At 37.3% G+C, this 20802-nt stretch overlaps 1 long non-coding RNA gene across 1 annotated transcript in view; it reads right to left on the reverse strand.

Moving 5' to 3' along the window:
* Window positions 1-1447: 1447 nt before the first annotated feature.
* Window positions 1448-20802, reverse strand: part of LOC129784797 (uncharacterized) — a 69424-nt gene continuing 50069 nt past the window's right edge. Inside the window, exon 4 of the long non-coding RNA XR_008747891.1 lies at window positions 1448-1575. This is a non-coding gene — a long non-coding RNA (uncharacterized LOC129784797). The remainder of the gene's footprint in view (window positions 1576-20802) is intronic.

Below are 20802 nucleotides of genomic sequence, written 5' to 3' on the forward strand. Positions count from 1 at the left end.
TGAAGGAGATGAGGTTGAGTTGACAGGACAAAAGAATGGAGCTGATTTGTACGTCAGGTTTTCTTTGTCCCCCAAAGCTCCTGCTTCATTACTTTTTATTTTAATGGGATATTTATATATATATATATATAATTTATACTGTCTTAAAGTTGGACTGTATCTAGCAATCCTAACTCTCCTGCAGAGGGTGAGATCAAATGATATTGTCCAAGGACAAATTAAAGTGAGGAACAATCCCATCAGTGAATCTTCCTTTGTTTAACCATGACGTTCTTCAGAAACACATGGTTTGTTGTTTCTGGTTTGTCTGATGCACCAGAAGAGCTTCGGCTGGCTACAGGCATCTTACTGTTCCCCAGCAATGGTTAGAGTCACACTCAGCAAAAGGAATCTGTGGCCAGTGTCTTTTTCTGTGTGCCCAAGTCTTCAGTTTTTCGTCATCCCATGCATGGGATACTCTTGTGGGAAATTGATTTTTGTTGGAATTTGGGATTTAGGACATTACTTTTGTTGTTTAATCTAGCTCAAAGGCTAAGATAGTTCATGTTGATGCCACCAGTGACCTTTTATATGTTCAAACTTGTAAATAATTTGGGTTTTTTTACATGCAAAGGCAGTAGGCAGAGGTTGGAAGTATGACAAATGTTTATCAAATGATTAAATGTACCACCATTTTGAACAAATATAAGAAATTCTGTCCCCCATGAATTCTTCTCAACTAAGCTGGCTTAAATACAGCCAATCCTTTTTTAGGATATATTCTTTATGAAGTATAAAACTCCATGTCTGTAAATGTTTCTTTGTATGGACAGTGAAGCACTGCAAAGCAGTATTCAGTGTTATTAGCTGTTACTTTACTGACTGGCTTACATTTCAGTGGAAAAGACTTACCATCATAAAAAATTCTGTGATTGGTGTCAGTTGTCATGCCTTGAGCATGTTGGTTTGGCAATTACTGAAATATGTAGTAAATGAGCAAATTCATTTTTGCAATGTGAAAAAAGTGTTTCATAGATGTATATTTTGTGTTGTTTGTGTCAGAGACAAATATGCAGATTATTTCCTCAATTTCCTTGGTAAATGTGTAGTAGTTTTAGGACATGCTTGAATAACCTGTCTGTACAAGTCAAAGGAGCAGCTGATCAAATATGAATGTGTGCGTAGTTTATAGTGGTGATGGTTAAGGTTCTCTGTCATAGGCTAGCATAATCTCCAGCAGCATGGCAATCCAGTACACTCATGTAAACGTCCTGTCTGCAGATTGATACATGCAGACTGTTCTGCCTCCCTGCACTTCAGGTAATGAAATTACAACCTGGAATTGCTGGTCTGGCAGAGCCCAGAAAAACTTTGCTTTGTGGTCTGACAAGACCAGTGGTTGTGATTTAAAAGGGAGAGATGGGAATAAACCTCTCATGGAGGCACCCAAATCACCACTTACCTGACAGCACATGTAGAAAGAAGGAGAGGAAATGGGTACCAAAGATCCTGAATAATGGTACTAATCACACAGACTGAAGATGAGGAAAGATTCAGCATGTCCAGAATTGGAAAGTGAGTTGTGGCAGGGAGCATCTGCAAGGAACAAACATTTCAATGAGAATATGCCCTCCTTACTGTTATATAAATGCAAGAGGTGCTATTAATCCAGAAGCGAACAGTATTTGCTGAAAATTCTTTTCACCCAGGAGCGCTGGCTGGCTGGGAACTGGGAAAGGAAATACCTTGGGAAAACAAAACTAAAAAGTAAACAGTAATCAAGATTTGTGTCCTTTGATTAAGTATTATTTTTTTATTATTACTTTGTGTTGTTTCCTTTCTTGTTCTTAACATTTTGTTTTTAAAGATGGGAAAGTTTGAAAAATGCACCGACCTCTCAAAAAACTTTTTAGTTTGGGGGGAAAATAAGAAGAAAAAATATATTTTATTTCTGTCCAAGTGGGGCTAAAGATACAAATTGTCTCCATGCACAGGCTGGTCTTTTATTTCAGTGCTTTGGCACAGGACTTATATGTAATAAGGGTTATTTGGAGCTTTGTGGCATTTGACCTGGTTGCATGTAGCAGAGATATCAAGAACAGGCCTATTGTTTTGTCTTTTCAACAAATTACTTGGTATTGGTAAAAAGAAGGGTAAACACAGCTAAACAAATTTCATATTCAGCACCCAAAACCTTTTACATTCTTGGGGGGAAAAAGGGTATATGCTGCTGTTGCTTCTCATCATGGCTCTTCTGCTTGGAGACATCAGCATGACAATCTACAGCTGAGTAAAGGCTCCTGGCATGTCTAACCAGTTTTACCAAATCTACCTGCAAAGCCTGTTGCTGTGGGCCCATGTATTATCTGTACCTGTGCCACTTCCAGTGCATAACACAGTCATGTGTGGTCACTGTCAGATTTCTTCAGCTGAAGAGCTTGTGTTTTGTGCTTTTTCAGCCACTGCTCCAATTGCTGACATATCACAGAGCTGTGTCAGGTGGATGCACTGTTCCTGTCTGTATCTGTATTACTGTTACAGCAGCTTGCAGGCAGCGATTTGGGGCCACTTTTCAAGCCATGTGCTTGCTGCCTTAAATCAAAGCTGGATACCAGGCATGAGAGGGTGTATGCTAGCACCCTGAATAGCAGAGTGGAAAAATCTTTTCCATGTTGCAGTCTCTGCAGATTCCTCCTCTTGGTGCGTGACAATTATCTCAATCTGATGGGCTGACATCACCAGTCAGCCAACCAAAAGTGGTTCCAAGAGTGTCGACTTAAGGAAGCATGAGACCTGTAAGGAACTTGCCACAGCCCTTTAGCACCAGACTGGGCATATATGGGTTCTCAAACAACCTCTGAATTATACAGCTGTTTCTCACAGTGGTCTTTTCAAATACAAAGAAATAAATTTCCTCCATGTAAAATAGTATCAACAAGATATCAATATATATTACTAGGTTAAGGGACCATGTGTGCTCTTTTCTTCCCAGTGTAATGAGGTCATACCTTCATTGCAGAGAGTTTGGCAGATATTTTTATACAATTGCAACTTTGACAATTGCAAGCAAAATAGAGTCTAAGGTGGCACTGCCTTCAAAGCACCTCAACAACTGTCTCAGAGGAGGTAAAAGAACTCTGAAAAAATAAAAGAATAGACTATTTTATGCCTCTGGAAAGAAACAGCAAATCACCCTCACACCTTATTTTAGTTTCTGTGATTACAGCAAAGTCATGCGTTGATATTGTGTAATGGTTGTCCTTTAACTCTCATAAAGAGCTCAGGGGTGTGCAATGAGAATGAACTGCAATCTAAAGAATGACTTACACAGAAGGACCAGAGGAATTAGGTTCATTTTGTCTATAAAAGAAATGAGGAGGAAAGATGGGCTAACAGTCTTCACATATTCTAAAGGAAACTGCCAAAGAAGAATAACAAACTATGCTCCTCGTTCCCTAAGAACAGAACTAGCGGTAATAAGCATAAATTGGAGCAAGGAAGATTTGTATTAGACGTTACAAAAAAGCAATACCAATCGTCTGATGGTTGTTTTCTAGAATAGATTGCCCTGAGATTGTGAATTACTCTCACTCTTTGGTCTTAGGAACCAGTAAGATGGTCACCTTTCACAAATGGTTCAGAAGCAGCTGATCTTGTCTTTGGGTAGAGGGGTACAAATTACATGACTTGCAATGTCATGTCTAGCCTTACTTCATATGATTCCAGAGCTGGCCTGGTCAGAAGCTGCAGAAGTTGGCGTAGCATGTGCTGTCAGAGAAGCTGACACTGTATGCCTGTCAGTATAGTGTACCCGTTGTAGGATAGCTGGCATCTAGCTGGCAAGTACTGCTGGCTCAGTATATCTGTCAGCTCCCATATATAATATGGCAAGAATTTAATATTTAATTCATTTGCTAAAACATTGCACGAGAGGCAGAGAGAGAGGAGGAATAAACGCTAAGAGGACAGGCAAAGGTCTTCATGGTCCTGTTAACATTATTCACATTAGGAAATCTTAGACCAAGTCAGTTGTATGAAGTGGCCTGACAGAAGGGATTAAGTTTTCCAGCTGAAGAGTTTGTTCCTGCCTATCTTGGTGTAGAAAAGTTTCAATTGCTTACTGGCTTGTCAGTAAATACAGTAGTGGAAAGGGGTTAGTATGGGGCAGCCACTGGCAATTTGTCCTGCCCAGCAGCCTCCTTAGCGACCACCTTCAGCATGAGAAACTTTCATACCTCACATGTAAGGAACAGGGAGGAGCTTGGCTGAACTTAAGCTAGAGGCTGAATTAGGATGCAAGGGCCTGCTGTCATCAGAGCTCGTTCATCCCTCCCCATTTTGCACAGCTTGGACAGCCTGCTGTGGCTGCAGTATCCCAACAGATACAATTCTGTCATTGAAAGGAGCTTTTTTCTTTTAGTGCTGCTACTGCGGTGTCTAACCCAGCCTGAGTGGCAATTGCCTTGATGACACTAACAGTATCACTCACATACCTTGATTCAGACAGAACTGTAAATTGAGGTATTCATTCATGCATATTCAACCGACTAACAGAGTTTCTACCCAGTTATTTATTTGTAAACAACTAACACAAACACAATAAAAATGAAACTAATTTAATATTTAAATTTTTATCCTCAACCGACTACCATTTTGCATTTCATGCCAATGAAGTAAAAACAGAAGTCTCTGTGTCAGCAAAAGCTGGAGGTGTAACAGCACCAGGGCTCCCCAGAGGGAAGAAGATTCAGAAGCTGCTGTTAAAGCATTCGGGAAAGCAACTGACAGAGGTCTTTCCTGGCTTCTCCCTTCTCTATTTTGTTATATAAAAACCTCACCTGAGTCATAACCTTCAAACCAGAGACCCTTTAAACACCACAAAAAACATTACAAAGGTCACTCTAACATGTATACAATCAGTCTGTGCTGACTGTATGTACTTTCATACATATTCAGTGTCTTGGGTCAGAACTGAAAAATCTAGATTTCTTATGCTGTATATATATATTTAAATGTGTGTGTGTGTGCATATTTATATTTACACATATGTATACATATAAACAAAAAGAGCATGCATGACAAAGCAAAATTTTCTAGTCATGGTTAATTTAAAACTGTACATATAACTATACAGTTCTGTATATAAAAATTGTATGTATATACATACACACAAATGTAATAAAATACGGAAGCTGACACCTATCTGAACACTACTTTTCTTCTGGATTAGTGTTACTTCCAAACATTGTTCAGTGGATCCAGCCTCAGAAAGAGCTTCACCTACTTTCATGGGACCTTTTGGACGAGTCAATGAAGTATGGTTACTCATTTTTTAAAAACAATAAAGTCTATACAAGGGCCTGCTCTGCTTTTCTGTCCACTCTGGGGTCTTCTCCAGTGCTATAAAAATCAGCTGTACCTTCAGCCTAAATATTGGATCATATTGCTCATTTAGCCATTTTACTTGACAGTTAGAGGGACAGGGAAGCTGGATCATATTTTTTTCAAGCACTTTTCTCATTGAAAAACACATTTCTGGGACTACCAACAATCACTTTACATTTAGGTCAGCATCTTCTTATAATTTTAGCCAAAAAGCAAAACTTACAAAATCCTGTTTGAATAGAGTTCATGTTGGGTTGAAAGAAAAAGTTCAGAAATATTGAAACCAACTGCCAGTTCCAGCATATTTCATTTCCAGCCACTTGTGATAAAATGAAAGGCACAAAGCACAAACTTAATAAAGTATGGACAGAAATGAGGGCTATTGCTTTTGAGCAATAGCTCACAGAATAGAGGGGGTGGAACACAGGTATTCAATTCACTTTTTGCTTCAAATCCAACCCTGGTAGTGTTCCCAGAGCTGACCAGCATAATCTTCTGTGTGGCCAGCACTCATGCTCTGTTAGTGGATGCCACCATACTTTGCAGTCCCCAGCTGCCGCATCTGCCCTTGCTGCCAGTGGTTGCCTGTAAGGCTTCTGAGATCCTTCTGAGACAGTTTCTGGCATTGCCTTCTGTGCAGAAGCATGGTTTCTGCAGGCAAGCTAAGCTCAGAGTGAATGCTGACTGCTTGCAAGGACAGTATGAGCAGCCAAGGTGATTTTTGTCTGCCTAAATCTGTCATGTATATGTACACATTTGAGTTGTTCATTCTAGGTTTCCATTATAACCAAAGGAGATAAATAGTCATATCCAGAGCAGAGTGTACCTTAATTGTCTCATGCTTGAGTACATATCTATAATAGATTAATTCACCCTATCTAATGTCATTTCTCCCTGTTGACTATAAAGGGAATCTAGGTGACTAGTGCAATACACAAATCTTTCTTGTTAAAAGCTGGAGAGATGATTTGTATCTCACCCCAGATCTGGACTCCACTGTGGGGTTCTAGCAGCCCTGGTAACAATCTGACCAAATACCATTTTGATATCCACTTATTAAGGCTCACTCTCTCCTAACCACCAGGCTCTGAACACCGGACACAGAAAGGATGGGGAAAAATCTCCAATTTACAAGTTAGTGCGGTTACTTTTTGCACTATAATTCAAACTCTAGAGGACTGGGTTGCATCTGCTGCTCTTGACCAGCCACATGGTCCCAAAAGATATTAGTTTAAATGAAATAAATCAGGAAAGATGGCCGATGATTCTTCTAACTTAATCCTGTCCTGACACTGGGATAATACAAAACCTGATAAGATCAGCAGATCATGGAGCACTACTTGGGGATGTAGGTGTTATGTTTGAGCACTTGTCTTCTGCTATGGGCCTAATATTTTAAAATGGAGCCATTAATGTAATTAAGGTTAAATCCCAGAGAGGAATAAGTAAACAGAGGGATTGTTTACTGGTCAACATCCTTGACCAGCCTGAGCTCTCCTCTAGCTATACATATACTGCAAAGTGGATGGGGCACACTTCAGGGGGAAACCTACACCTTATTTATCTGAGGAAACAAGTGGCTATGGGTTCAAAGCAGAGGAATAATAGTGTTGTGAGAGGCTAGTTCAGAAAGCTTGATCCACAAAATGGGAAACAGCTGACTGGGAAAGGGACCACTTTGAAACTGAATTCAGAACAAGCAGCTGGTAATTATTTGGTAAGACTGGTGCAACTGTCAGCCTTAAAAGAAAAAGCCCTCAGACAAGAACTGAAAGCATGTACCAAAAAAATGTAGAAATGATCATATTTTGTATTTAAATGATCTTGTTGCTGAATTCCAGTGAATTCTATTTCAACTACAGACAATCTGGCTTTTCTTCTTTTTTCCCGAATTGACTCTTTATAGGATTTGGGAGCTGTTTTTCTTTTTTTTTTTAGCCTTGTTTCTATGGTATTTATTATCCAACCATTTGCTTTCTATTCTGGGTTGAGCACAGAATGAAAAGCTTGAGTGCTGGGGCTAGATTACTACTTGCTGTAAATCAGGACAGTAGTATCAACTTCGGTGAAGTCACTGTTTATTTATATCATCTGACCTTTGAAATTTGTAGAACATTATGAAGAAACCTTGGAAAGGAAGTCCATTGGTTTGTTAGGCATCTTTGTGTTTATTTGAATAGACTTTCAAAACAAATGGATAGTATAAAGCAAAAAACATACTACCAGAATTCAGTCACTTAATGTGTTACAAAGGAGAAGAGAAAATCAGGACAGGCTGGACAGCTCCAGGCTTACTGAACAAATGGTAAACGCAAGAACACAACGATGTTTTTGTTTTCACAGAATTTAAAGATATCTTAAACATTTTTATCCCTTTTTAATGGAAGATGTAGGACCTACAAGTTAGGTGCTACAGCACTCAGCATAGGTAGTATATCTTTCATATGCATTTATGCCCACATCTGTGGAAACGTACTTCAGTGATTTGCACTATTGCAGACTAAAGCAGTGGTCCTTGTGTGTGTGTGTGTGTGTTTTAACCTCCCCTCCTCAAAAAATATAGTCTGAGAGATTTCTTCTTAGAGACATGCTCAAATGGACAACTTGCCCACCAATGTGCTTATTTACCACTATGTGAACTGCTTCCCATTCGTGATGTTATAACATCCCTATGGCAACTGCAGCACTTGCTTACATGGGAAAGGCATTTTAGGAAAGTATTGAATTTATTTTTAGCTTCTTTTAGTGAAATCTAGCAGCTGGAAATGAAGTGAGCCAACACCATGATACTAGCCAGGTTTTGTAGAAGAACAAACTACTAGTTTTGATCATACTATTTTCATTATTGCTTAATTATTTCTTTACTGTGCAGAATACTTAAGTCCTCTCTCTGCCCTTTTTCAGCCATTAAAATCAATGTAGATTTTATCAAAGGGCTGATTAAAATTGAAAATGGAATTTAAGGTGTTGTGATACCACCATCATAAATATTTTTATTCTGATGTTTATTATTGAGCCTAACTCCAAGATGCTTGATCATAGCAACAATTGAAAATCATAATTAAAATTGTGATACAATGATTAATTGCAAAAAAAGTTACATGAATAAGGAAAATTCCTTGTTTTGTGAAAACAAATATAGATTTCTTCAGCTTGGGTCTGCCTCACAGAATTGTATGTATAGAATCAGCAATAATGGACAAAAAAAATAAATATCTGTTCAGAGGTCACTTTTCCTTTCCTGCTTGCAGACAAAAAAGAAAATCAAAACTATATTCTCTCTTCACTGGGTATTGTGATAAAGGGAGAAGTAATGACGCAAGTTAATCATAAACTTCACAGCCCATCAAAAGCAGAAGGTTTTATGCTTAGAAGTTCATGCTTTATTAATGTTAGAAAAGGAACTCCCCTTTAGTCTTGCAGTAACCTGAGAGAGTACCATTACTAAAATGACCACCTTGCAAATCACAGTTTCAGCCATTTTCCTCTCCTGCCACCCATAGTAAGCCACCTTTTGTAGAGGAATGAAGGCAGTGGGTTGATTGACATTGATAATGTGCAGCTGTGGCCTTGCTTCAAAGGCCATGTTGATTGACATGGACGATGTGCAGCTGTAGCTCATTCCTGCTAAGTAGTTAAATAGCCCTGAGGAGCCTGGGGGTGGGAGGTCTGGTGGAGGAGGAGCTTGGAGAAGGAAGAACCTGGACTTAGCAGAGACAAGGAGCAGTGTGGTTTGGCCTTGGGAGGAACCAAACAGTGTGGACAGTAGAATCTGATTCACAGTAAAGCCCTTTTGTTGTTTGTGCCATGACAATTGGTGCCCTGTGTGAGGCAAACTGATTTGGACTCAAACTGCAATAACCTTTCACACATATTTGTGATTTACCTCTCTTTTTTTCCAAGTGCTGCAAGCATATTTCTTACATCCTATTCCACAGGGAAACTTGTGAATGCTGTGTAAACTAAACTGCTTTCCTGGAAAACAAATTAATGTGCCTGCTTGTGTATCTTCATGGGGAAGGAGGCAGATACTGAAAAACAATTGTCAGACACTGTGGTAGGTGGTGCTGTAATGCTAAAAAGTTAAGAGCATACTCCTGGTTGCTGATTTTATGTCTACATAAGAGCTGAAGATGCAGTGTAGAAATCAGACAGAGGAAGGTCTAGGCTCCTGCATCAAGTGTCATAAGTGGTCTGAGCACTAAGGTTTTAGGTAGCCCACAAGAAGGAGTAAGGAGAATATGTCTGAAATCCTTTTTCATGGACGGACATTAAAAAAACCTCCTGTGGCAGCAAGTTCCAAAAGTTTGATACCTGCTGTGCAAAGTACTTTCAGCTATTTTAATCTCACTTCCTACTGGTGTCATCGAGCACCCTCTGGTTCCAGTATTATGGGATTTGGTAAATGACAGTTTTGAATTCACCTTACCCTCTGCCTTCATGAATTTTAAACCTCAGTCTGTCATCCCTCATCTTTCTCTGCTCTGAAGCAGAGCCCCTGACCTTCAGTCTCTTAGAAGATGGCAGCTCCATCTCCCAATCATGCCTTGTCACTGACCTTTGGTTTCCAGTTCCCCTCCTGGATCCCTGAGTCCTGATTTTTTTTTACCCCTCAACAGACTAACTTCAAGAGGAAAGCTAAAAATTTGTGATCTGACCCCCAGGATGTGGTGGTGAAAGTACTGTTTTGGAAATGGCAGAATAGGAAGGATTCTTAAGGGCCTTCAGCTTCCTTACAGAGGTTCTCATTTGTAAGCCACATGGCAATCCACTTTTCATCTTCTTCAAGACAGCACCCAGGATGCCTGCTCTGTGCATCTTCAATGACCTTCATCAAGAGCTGACTGAGCTGTCCAACAACATATGCAAGTTTTTGTGTCAATATGGATGTGTAGCATATCTCAGACACTCAATTAGATACAGATTTTTTGAGCCTTTTTCCTGAATTTAAGACCAACATGCTTCTTAACCCACATGAATGCATCATTGAATGCTTGGCAGCATGCTCAGAGCTTTGCTTATTGTGCATAAAATAACCATAATGATTTCATATACTTGAATCTTAAGAATAAACATTTTTTTTTTCTTCTCTAAGCCTCCTTTATGTATAGATTTAGTGTGTTTCATAATGCTTTCAGGGTTTTTTTGGCAGCTGTGCTCCAGAACATGTTTGGCATGAACACTTATTTCTTGGCAGGAATACAAACTTTTATTAGGCTATCTATATTATTTCTTTTCAGTTGTTCTGGTTTACTATATAAATGTGTGTGTCCCTCCCAGTTGTCTTTCAGTGGATTGTAGTCAAAATGCTTTACTTCTTGCATTAGCAGGCAAGGAATTTCCATGCTCATATTTTGCTTTGCATTCAAAGATCTCCACATTTGTCTCCTCCAAGTGCTTTTGTTCATAAAGTGTAAGAAAGACAATGCTGAGAATAGCAATTTCTTTCACAACTAAATTAGCCCAATAAACTTTCTCTCTCTACTTTGATCTTCTTCTGGGAGTATATATTACTGGTGAATAAAAAAGGTCTGATTTTCTCTTGTCTGTTGATGGCTAATTTATCTAGAAAATCAGAAGACGCTCTATTGTATCAGTTGTACTGATAGTATTGGGAAGTAGATCAGTAAATATTAGGAAATGAACAAAACCATTAATTCACATATATAAATACATTATCACTTTTGATGTATTTTATGTTAATATGTCATATTGTCCAATGGGAGATGTAGTTGTCTTTCTGGGCACTATATGTTATGTGTATGCAGTAACAGAGTGCAGAAACTCAAAACTAGTTGTGCTAATTAAAAAGAAAAAGGTGGATCTGTTTGCCCTTTACCTGTCTTGTGGACCCTCAGTCATGCTTCACAAGATCTAAAAACCCCACATCTTCAATACTGGGACTCCTTAATCCAGTTCCTAAAATGTAGCTGGGAATTATACTTAACATTATTTCCTTAAGAAAATATCAGGTCTCATTTACTTGTTTTTGCCTTGGACTTTCTCTGAGGGGTTATTAGTTTTCACTTCTCCATAGTTTATTGAAATCTGTCTTCTTAAATCTTCTGGGTTTATCAGTTTTTCATTATTTTTCTTCCTACTTCAGTGATTTAGGATCACCATCGCTTAAGTTGCATTCAGTCTTTGTCAGTTATTCTGTAGTGAGGAGAAGAAAACACTCTTCTATAGCATCATTTACTTTCTCTATAAAACCCTCAGCTCATTCCATGCGTATACTGAATGGGTTTTAAATTCCTCTTCTAACACATGCCTATTTAACATCCCTACAAAACCACTTAGTCTTCTGATTCAGAGAATTTTGCTCCATCTTTACAAAAAGTTATCTCCACCTTGGCTCACTTGGCTTGAATCACCATAATCCTTAGTACGATATACTTGTCATCTTTTGCTGTTATGCATCAGCTGTATTTGGCTTTAACAACATTCTGGACTTCAGAGCAAATATGTGTCTCTGAGCTGGATGGAAGCACTTCTTCCCATTTTTAGTTTCTGACTTTTTATATTAATATAAATATTGATTGTATTGGTTTAAAATGTTATGTGGTTCAATTTTTAGACCAATATTAATAAATATAGAATATCCATTTATATGTACTATACTTATTATTTCATTTTCTTAAATTTGTTAACATTAATAAATACAGGTTGTGTATTATGAATTATGCATGTGTATTACACCATGAACTGTGCATTATTCCAGATAAGTCATACTGTTGATAAAATAGTCAAGCTTCTAGATCTAATTATTTATACCTCAAGTTTCTTGTCTGTAGACATCTAACATATTCAGCAAACTGATTTTTCTGTGGTTTGAGGGATGTTTTTTTGTCATGTCTAAAACAGCTAGATTCCCTTCTTTTTCTTTTTCTTTTTTTTTTTCTCAATCTGAACTGCTGTAAATTTATGCCAACTACTAGTCTGATTTGTCCAGCCTCTTCTATTAATAGTGGCTACTTTTCATTCCTAGTTAACAACTATGTATTCAAAGCTGAATTAAAACCATCCTCATTAAGGAACAGATATACTTTTCAACTATCCTGACCAACTCAATAACAGTGAGGTAATACAACAAGAAGTCTTTTCAATAATGGTAAAATAAAAAAGATAACAGACTATATTATGAGAAACAGAATTTTATTTGTGAGAAATGAGTCATTAATTTCTTTAAAATTCTTTAAAATTTGTAATAGAGAAATTGAAAATTGTTATATAGAGCTGTGGAATAATTGTGGGAGATCATAAGGCAAAAAGTTAGGGGATGAAATTACAATGGAATATATATTAAGAGGATTAATTTTAACCATGAAAAAACAACTGTGTAATATGCTCTAGCTGTATATATTCCTCTGACAGTTAATACAGAAAAGTAATCACCTCTGCAGTTTATATCCTCCCATCCTGAGATACATAAGTGTTGTGAATCAGTCTCTGAAACTGCCTGTCTTTCTTTCTTAACTTCAGAACTAACACCATAGGATGAACAGCTCAGGCTGCATGCTAGCTTTTAGACAGCTAAAATTAGGTGGGATTAGTCTGGCCTAGTTAGCAGCTTGGAGCAAAGGAAAACAGAAAAGAAAACTGAGCTGTTCTGCAACAGGAGAAATTACAAGTAGGGAAAGAAACTGGAGGTTATATGAAGAAACTATGAAAAACAAAGCCGTATGATAAAAATACCGCTTTCCATAAGAGAAAACAAGTGCAGATTCAGTGCCAGATAAGGAAATTCCAGTGGAAATTGAAGACCCAGGAACTGGAGAGACCAAGACAGTTTGTACATGCTTGAAATGAAGTAAGGACATAGCAAGAAATGTGGAATCATCAACATGGGTTGAAGCATGACAGTGGTAGGTTGCAGGCAACAGCAGTTTTGTATGCAAAAGTGGGAAGCAGGGACAGGAAGAATGTGTGGGTGGGTACAGGAGTCCATATACTAGGGTACCAGGACTTGGTTTGGTTTTAGAGAAGGGATAGAAAAGATGGGAGAACTAGGGAGGAGTGATAGGAAAACAGCAGTGAGAAACTACAGAAGGGAGAATTTCAAAGGCTTGAAAAAATGAATCCTAGAGGACTAAGGGCAGAATAGATGAAGGTAAAAGAGAGGAGGTGGCATGAAACAGAGGATTTGGACAGATAGACAATGTCACGTGCGTACAGAAGGACTGAAAAAGACTGTGAGGACAGTCTGTGGCATAGACAGGAGCCATTTTGACCTTGGGCAACTGGGGAATGTTGTCTTTGGGAAGAAAAGATTTTTTCAGGTTTCAGTATCAAAGAATTAGTAGTTGAAGGCATCAGATAAGAACTGCCTCCCTTTTCAGAAAAATAGAATTGCTTATTTTCCAGCTGAAATCCAAGATATTTTAGCAAAGATATTTTGTTGTTAAACACTTCTGCGGTTCTCACAAAATTATTACAAATTGTATTATATTTTCATTAGGAAATGCAATTTGTAGTGATTTGCTATTGAAAACAACAGATTGACTTCTTATCTACTCCTTTTTTTTTTTACTTTTTACTTTTTTTTTTGTAATTTTACTTTTTAGTCTTAGAGTACAATAATAATTTATTAACCTTCCCCCTTCTCTCTTCTTCCAAAAAATGTTAAGAGGACCATGATCTAACAGTCATGTTTTTGCCCTGATTTCTCATGTATTATATGTTTTAATATGTGCTACTGTAATTAGGACAAAATTAGGACGCAAACATCAATGATAAAGATATTATTGTTACATTTAGAAAAGAGAAAATACAGCAAATGGAACATGATTTGTTTAATTTCTCTTTTCCAGTAAGAAGGTGTTTTGCATATGTACTGAAGCAGGACCTCAACGCTTTTCTATCAATGAGGCTACAGGATTATTCTATTGGATATTAACTCTGAAGATGATCTTTATGGAGAAGAGTTTTCAAGGGTACAAACTGGATTTCAGCTGCCAAATTCTTGTTGATCCTTAGTAGAAACTGAGTACAAACCCAGTCCCTTTACTTTTAAAAAGCTTCCTAGTTTCTGCATGTGTATGTATGTATGTTTATATACAAATACATATGTGTGTGTGTGTGTGTGTGTATACATATATATATATATAAATGTGATACCTTCAAATAGCTATGGGAAAACCAATATCTCAGTCAATCAGGAAAATTATTGTTATAAGAATCACATTTTCCTTTTGACCTTGAGTTGAAGTAATATGGATCTAAAAGCAAGAACAAGGACATTTTAAGTAATAAAAGTAATAGGCAAATGGCTGCCATCTATCATGAGCAGAAGATCTAGTTTCCTCCCCAGATTATATCCATTTGGAAAACAACTTGGGACACAATCAGCTCAGGCTATGAGAAATTTAGCCAGACGGCTACTTGCATAACTTATTTGGCATGCATTGTTTTTGTGATTTTGTATATATTGAGATTGGATTTTCAGTACTTTTAGGCAATATGCCATTTAATTTTCTATATAATAACCCCTAACACCTGGAAAGGAAATTGAGAGAGATATTAAAATTTTTCTGCTTAGTAAAATGCTGTTTCTGGGTAAAATTTTCAAATATCTGTCAGGGCAATTGCTCCTGGTCAGAGGGGTAGGACACGAGGATTTTTCCTCTCAACATGTAAGATTCTTAATTAACATTTCTGTCTTGTCTAAAATAACATATCTTTTTCTGCCCAGCTAGTGGCTTCTATTTTAGCTATTTGGAGATACAGTGATGTGATTTCACAATTAGTGCACTTTAAGAAGCAATTCATTTAAGTAACAGTATGAACCTTTCACATGAACATATGACATTCAGTCTAATTCTGAGTATTAAATAAACAATAAATAAAAAACATTGGATGCTGGAATTGGGAAGCAGAATTTCAGATTGTATAACATAATTAACTTTAGGTCCCTTGGCCATTGATCTCTTCAAAATGTACTGAGAGTTCATTCCTGAAAAGAAAAGTGTTTCTATTGTCTGGTGTCCTACTTTTTACGCAGCCTAACTGAATGAAATAGTCTAAAATGGAAACCAGCTATTCCTAGAGAGCAGAGGGGAAACATACTAGATTGCTGTCAGGCGATGATTTTAATGATGTTAAAAAGAACTTTTAATGTCATGAGTAGCGATATGGTTGCAATTAAATTTTCCACACCCAACCTCCCCTCCCATGGACTGTCAGATTTTCAAATGAGTGATGGCTTAAAGTTCCTGAAAAACTAGCTATTTCCTAGCTTTTATTGGTATGACTTCCATAAGAGCAGATTCAAGCTGGGTGAACTCAGCAAGTTATTTACAGTAAACGAATTATGTTTTTATGGCATGTGTATGTGTTTGGACTGACAGAATTTTGTGCTCTTTGGACTCTGTTATACATTGTATTCCAGAGAGCCTTGAGAAATTTTTTTCCATCATAGGCCACAGAGATTAATCTAGATTACTTGTGTTGGGTTAAATAAACCTTTGATGAAATTACTCAGACGTTAATAAAATCTCCTTCAAGTGATCACCTGTGGCAGTATCAGAGCAAAAATTAATAAGGTAATTAAAATGTACTTTTCACTAGAATGTCAAAAGGTATCACTCAATGAATTTTTTTAGTTGTTGGAATATTTCTGTCCAAATGGCATGAACAATTTTGGGTAAAGACACCTAGATACATGGGCTTTCTGCTGATGAAGACTGCCAATACTTTTGTCCAGAAAAACAGAAGCATGGTATGATCAAGGTGGCATTGTGTAATCCTTGCTTTAAAAATAATCTCATAGCATTGACAGATTTATGAACTAACAAGTAATATCAATTTTTCTGTTCCTAAGAGAGCAATTTGAGGATCTAAAAGCCATGAATTTGCTTCATCCATATCAATCTTTTTTCAACCGACTACATGAGCAAAGACTTAAAGAATGCAAAAAAGGACTGGAAATTATTCTGACTTTTGGGGCTTCGGTGCCAGGCACGGCGACAAGCTCTTGTTTGTTCACAGAAATGCAGTGACACATAAATGCCTGATGCTTGTCTCTTCACAAGGCATTTTAGCTCCTCAAAAAGAATATTCCAAAGCATTTTTTTAACCCAAGGATGCCGGCATAGATGATGGAAATTACTGAGAAATGTAGTATTGACAAAGAAAAAAACAGTCCCATGATACCTACTTTTCTTTAAGCCAAAACAGAGGTTCAGCAAGAAAAGTGTTGTGTATGAGTTATACAGAAAAGAAGAAAAAAAAAAAAAACACCAAAAACAAAAACCACTGCCTTGTGAAAACTAGAAGCGAGAGAAGTGGGGAAAGACAAAAGAGACAGACGGAGTGTGTTAGGACTCCGAGCACCCCAACAGGCTCTGCAGCCTCCTCCTGCACCTAGGAGGCTGGCTGTGCATGTCCTGAGATGGTACCTCCAAGAGCCCTGCACCATCTCCTGGGAAAGAGTGGCACGAGGATGACAGCCAGGCCGTGGCTGTCCCCAGCCATTGCCACCACCCCTGCCCTGCTCATTTTGTGCAGGGCTGCACCCTTGCTGGCAACAGCATGGCACTGCCCCCCTCCCCCCCCCAAGCCCCCCAGCCCCAGGGCAGCCTTCTGGTGCCTGGCTGTTCCCTGACAGCTTAGGGATACGCTGAGAGACAGAAAACACACATTATCCATTTTAATAATTTCCAGTCTTAAATAGCTTAAAATACAGATATATTAGTCTGTCTACCTATGTATCTATAAATAAAGCCTAATATCTGCCATATCACTCAGAATTGCCTGCAGGGAAAGCACTGTATGCCGTAATAAGACAGTTTTTCAACATTCTGGCAGGAGTTTTTCTTCGAAATCTCGGTATTTATTAGAATACATTTCCACATACACTAAGACATCAACATAATTCTAGGGTTTTTTTCCACAAAGGTGTTATTTTTTTCTCTTCAGTATTAGTTCTTTCAAATTCACATTCAGGTCTGCTGCTAACATTCCTGTTTGCTGCATTTGTACATTCTTAATGTACTGTAATGGCAGAGATGCAAAACTTTATCAGGCAGTCAGCATGCAGTACATATAAACATTTAAACTCCCTTCAAAAATAAGTTCTGTTCACTAACAGAAAAAACGTAAAGTACTTTCTGCCAAGTTACAGACTAAATTGTTAAAATGAGTTATAACAACTGCATTTGTTATAATAAGCGTCTCTGTGGGAAGCTAATTCAGAGATAGAATTATGAATTATAATTTAATTCGTGGAGAAACAAAAAGATATGTTATGGGATAAACACAGTAGGATGAACAAGGCTGCTGGCAGTTGCCGTCTTAAAATAAACCTGTAAACTGCAAAGATGTGGAATTTACAAGAACATCCTTATATTAAAAAAAAAAAATAAATCCAAACCCAAACCTTAAGAGCCTACCTTACAATCTAATGCTCCAAAAGTAAGAATGTTAAGTAACTTTACCATTTACTGTTTGAAACAGAAAGCTAGTTGAACTCTTAAAATGTGTGTCTATGTGTGCATGATATATACAAAATAATATGCTTAGCTAGAGGTGTGATTCTAAGACAGGAACTTGTTTTCATCCCTCTAGCTGATTTCCATGCACTACTTTTCAGTTAATGTCTCCATTCTGCTATTAAGTGGCATTTCTCTATATCTAGAGAAACAAAATTAAACTCTTTCAATCATTAAACTATCACTTTGGTTGTTCAAGTCTTGTAAAAAAAAATGCAATTGAAAGCAAAAATCCTTTTAGAATGTACTATATTACCATTGTTGCAAACTATTAAGCACAAAAGACCATGCTTGGCTCTGTACAGAGTAAGGACACATAACCACTACTGCTAATGGATTTGTAGACTCATCGTAATTTTTGTGAAATATATGGGATCTTAACCGAACCTGTGTCCCCTTTATAATTCCGCTTGTACTTTCTCAAATTTTATCATGCCTGCAACAGTTAGCAGAAGTTATTTTTCAGATCAGTAGTTGTTGAACTTATCTTCCAAAGCTTCAGATATGTCTGTGCTTATTGGTGTTTTTTTTCATGCTGGCTATAGCGTGACTTGTTCTTCTCCCAAAACTGCTGTTTCTTCAAAACCACATTTTCACCTTTTTTCCTTTCTTTCATTGCACTCATCAGAAAAATAACTATTTAAAACTTTTTCACTCATTTCATCTTTTTCCTCAATGAAAAAAAATTAACATAAATTCATTGCCAGGCAACACCTAAGACAGTTCTTTCCTTTTGCACCACAGCAAGCACAGCAGCTGTCTGGCAATGGGTGTGCAAATCACATCACAAGTAGCCTTCCCTCCAGAAGCAGTTTTGTCCTCCTCGGTTACCTTCTTCCTCCTGAAGAAGCTGCACAATTAACTGGGTAAAAAGAAGGTGGGATTTTTTGTTCTTTAGTATTTTTGTCCAGAAGCTGGTTTATCTTCCTTCAGACTTCTATATTAGTTTCTGCAGAATACATGCTGCTCTGGACTGCCTGCTTTCCTCAGTTTTCTCCCTCTGTCCTGCCCTGTGAATTCCTTAATTTTGAACATCCAAGTTTATTCTGCCTTTTTCTCTGAATATTTCACTTATATTAGTTATTTGCAGATTATTTTTGAGGTTGAAATTTGTTTCTCTGACCAATCCCTCCCAAAGCCTCGAGGCACAAGTTCCATGATACACCCCTGCCAAAAATTAGGCAATTTTTAATGCAAAGTGACATATAACAAGTTTCTCAACACTATCACTTGTATTGCTTTCTGCTTTCTGATAAACAGTCACCACAGACACTCTTTCAATTTGAGGTGACAGAATTTAAACAGGTTTTCCACTTTCTTCAGTTTGGGGCTTTATTTCTGTTAATTATCTCATTTCGTATCATATGAGTCGCCTACTCAGATTCTAAGTGCTGGTTTGTTTTGCTACTGACTGCACTCACTTTTTTTGTTGTCATTCTGACTAGTTTTCCTCCTTGCCACCATGTTTCACATATGTTGGGTTGTGACATGAAAGGGCTGTGTGCTTCTAAAAAACCTAGTCTCTTTATTACTTATTTACAAGGATGTTCCAACTACTGCTACTGAAGCATTGAGCAAAAAAATTGTGGCTTCCTCCAGGTATTTAATCCAAGCCTTTTTCTACAAGTTCTTTACAAACTGTCTTCACTAACCCGAAGTGTTCTTTTGGAGTTTGCTGTACATGCTTGGCTCCACCAAAAGCTATTAGGAGATAAAGAATGTTGTTTCCTCTGCAGAAGTGGTGTTGTCTCAGAGGGAAACAGACAACACCTAATTAACAGTATCAATAATATCAAGGAATACATAGTAAGGTACTTCACCATCAGTGCTCCAGTTAAAGACTGCCAAAAGTGCTTGAGGTATATATGTATTATGTTTATAAATTCTTATTATATTAAATAATCTTGTAATGTTATTTAAATATATATAAACATGTAAATAATATATAAAATAAAATTATGTATTAACATTTTTTAAAATAAGAACTTACTGTTTATTAAAAGTATATGTGTATAATATCAAAAACTGATTTTAAAAATATTAATAAACAAAATATATGAAATATAGGTATGTGTGGCCATATAATTAAAGTAAGCAAAACACACATTTATCCATTTGTTTCCTGTCCTTCTCAGCTCAGATGTACATATTTGAGCCATTTTTATTCTCATTCACAGGAAATCTAGATTTTACAGAATGTATAGTAAATGGTTTCAGATTCTATTATGACTTTTGTCAGCTTTTCACTATAGTAAGTAAAATTAGGCAAAATGTTCTGATACTTTCAAAAGCATTTTCACATTTCCCTTATTAGTTGAAGCAGGGATGAATGAAGAAGTAAAAATTAATTCAAATGTTGAAGTTAGCACACCTTACCCACAAATGGCTGTACTCATTCAGGTTGAATTAACTTAAGAAGATTTTGACTGTTGCACCCAATTTTTGGTGCTTTAATCCCTGGCACTTCAGCTACAGTGTCTCATTTTTCTTTTGTCTGCTTTAAACAGGCATTAATCTCCATTGCAAATCCACACAAGTGCTAGGTGGCTCACATCATGGGTGCCAAGCTCATTTAAATTATCTTCCTCTGTCACTCATAACCAGGTGGATAGATGGTCTTTGCTTAGCAGATAAAAAGTTAGGAATCTAGGAGTAAGTGCCATCTGTAGTCTTCTATGATCTGAGAAGAATGGAGCTTTTGCATATTCTGTACTAATGACTTGCAAGACACAGACAAGACCACTTTTAGCTCCTAAATTTGTAAAGCTTAAAACAAGACAAGATCTGTAAATAACCAATCAGACTTGTTGTGTATCTTGTGCCATTATGTTTGAGACATGTGTAGAATCCAGTGGAATCTTGTGAAGGTTTAAGAGCCTTCAAAGCTCGTCTCACTTAATTTCAGCACTTCTAACACAACATAGTTAAGAAAAATGAAAACTTTCTTGAA

Source organism: Falco peregrinus, chromosome 6, assembly GCF_023634155.1.
Source record: "Falco peregrinus isolate bFalPer1 chromosome 6, bFalPer1.pri, whole genome shotgun sequence".
NCBI lineage: Eukaryota > Metazoa > Chordata > Aves > Falconiformes > Falconidae > Falco > Falco peregrinus.